The 2,361-nt window shown below is 35.6% G+C and overlaps 1 protein-coding gene across 4 annotated transcripts in view; it reads left to right on the top strand.

Annotated features, from left to right (window-relative positions):
* The first annotated feature begins 1,634 nt into the window (after nucleotides 1-1,634).
* The window catches only part of LOC136829296 (uncharacterized), a 47,920-nt gene continuing 47,193 nt past the window's right edge, over nucleotides 1,635-2,361 (top strand). For 2 of the 4 annotated variants that reach the window (XM_067087639.1, XM_067087640.1), the window contains exon 1: nucleotides 1,636-1,726. The gene's annotated coding sequence lies outside the window, so the exon portion shown is untranslated. Of the gene's footprint in view, nucleotides 1,727-2,361 lie in introns of all 4 variants that reach the window. The other 2 variants (XM_067087642.1, XM_067087641.1) reach the window with 2 other exon arrangements.

Here is a 2,361-nt window from a genome sequence, read left to right as displayed (position 1 = left end):
TGCTATTGCTATAGAGTCCGGTGGCACCTCGGTATCATCGCTTTAAGAACACAAAGCATCCTTTAAGTACATTATTTTCTTCGACCTATTATAGTCTTAATTTCTTCTTAATTTGTATAAGCAGGTGAGATATCTTCAAGTTACGTTTTCTGCATGATAAAGACATGAAATTCATCATTAAGATATGAGATACAGGTCACTCACTCCCTTTTGATAATTTGACATTTCTCGGTGAATCTTTTCACAGACCGCGCCATGGATTTCATGTGATTACACTGATCACCTTCAGAAGCATTATTTTGAAAGAGAACTCAAGAAGGTAATGGAGGAGAGCAAAGTCTCTTCTCGTGACTAATGCTCGCGCAGTCCTTCATTTGTTAAAATTCTTATGATTAACGCCCACCAAATATTCCATTAATCGTACCTCTTATGATTAATGTCTTAAGATTAGTAGTTACTCAATGTTTCATTAGTGAACTTCTGATTAATGTTCATTCAAGATGTCATCATATGCCATCTATGTTCCTGAAAGTAAAACAATGATTCAATAGCCATCTTTTCTGTGGCCATCTCTCATACAATAATTGACTTGTTATCTTTCTTATAATTAACACTCACCCTCAATGTTTAATTAGTCAACCTCTTGTGCTTAGCAAAAACATGATTAACACACACATTAATTATATCATGAACGAACGTACACTTTTTTCTCACTAATCACCTTTCTGATGATTAACAGCACTGTCTTTTTTTTTTTTTTTTTGACATCCGTCTCTCAATTGAGGCACGCACATTTTTCCTGTGGTCGGTGTTCATTTGATGAAAACCAAATTTTGAGCAGTTGCTTTTTATAATTAATTAATGCTGAAGTAATTTTTCACTAGCTGTACTAAATACGATTTACACTCGCACAATTTTACATTAGTCGCCCTTTTCATTACTAACAGATACATATTTTCATAAGTCGTTCTTACCATAATTAAGGTTCTCGTATTTTTAGTTCACCATGCCACGATTATATCTCGCGAAATTTTTCGGAAAGTGTAACTGAGCTGAATTTAATTGGGCGGGACCTATTGCAACTTTCAAATCTGAGCTTTCAACACTCCACTGATTACTTGCATTCACGCAAAAAATACCTTAAAAGAAACTGAATAGATAATAAGCTATCATCCGCTAGTGAGTGCATATATATATATATATATATATATATATATATATATATATATATATATATATATATATATATATATATATGTGTGTGTGTGTGTGTGTGTGTGTGTGTGTGTGTGTGTGCATATATATGTATATATATATCAATATATATGATATATGGTCCACACTGTCTCAAGATAAAGGAAGAAAAAATCTGAGGTAAAAACACTAAACGGCTTGAAAGAATCACCTCAAAATATGACAATGCAAAAGTGAACTCGATTCAAATATTTTCTCTTCCACGAAACGTCAAACATAAATCCCTGTAAGCATCTACAAGCGAAAGCAGGCTAAGGGATACGCATGATTAGTGACAGCTCTGGGAAAAGGCCCCAGAAATCACGAACGGGGGGAAAGTGCAAAAAAAAAAAAAAAAAAAAAAAGTCGGTGGGCAAAGCAGGTGTGACGGCTCCATCATTCAGTGCTGCGCGTGCGATGGGTGAAGTAAGGTCGTGCCGCTCTGGGTCCCGACTTCCCTGAGAGGGAGAGCGGGAGACTAGTTTCAAACTTGGTGCGTTGGAGAAACATTTCACGGGCTATTCGTAATCCCATGCTACTTATATCATGGGATCTACATCACAGATGACAGAGTCATACATTTGTTTCTGAGGTGTTACTCTGTTTTCAGTGGAATGCGATTGATTTTTTGTTTCGAGTTTCGATCTTCAGACGGGGCGGTGCCAAGTTCCGATACGCGTATTCATGTCACCTGTAATTGCTCACTAATTGCAAAAGACGAAGTGGTTTTTGTAAATGGGCGTAGCATTTTCAGTATGCATGAGCTGTGAAAACACTCATTCTCTTTATTGTATTAGTACTTCAGTCTGTCAGAAAATCAATTGCTCGTGTGAAAAGTTGTTACTGGTACAACAAAAATTAAGCTTATCCGAGCAGTGTCAAACACTAGTAGTTTCAAAATCAATAGAAAAAGCTTATTTAAAGATGAATCTTTATCGCATAGAGAGAACAAACACAAACTCACACACACACACACACACACGCACACACACACACACACAAGGAAACGGAATATTTTTAATTGTAACTTCTACGACTTCAGTCATTATTAGCCTAAATATGCACAGAAGAAAAAATCAATAAGAAAAATAAGTAAGATAAAACTATTACTCGTCATAAGTAAATTTA

The sequence above is a fragment of the Macrobrachium rosenbergii genome, chromosome 44 (assembly GCF_040412425.1).
Source record: "Macrobrachium rosenbergii isolate ZJJX-2024 chromosome 44, ASM4041242v1, whole genome shotgun sequence".
Lineage (NCBI taxonomy): Eukaryota > Metazoa > Arthropoda > Malacostraca > Decapoda > Palaemonidae > Macrobrachium > Macrobrachium rosenbergii.
The sequence above is the reverse complement of the archived record's forward strand: the minus strand, read 5'-3'. Positions and strand labels throughout refer to the sequence as shown.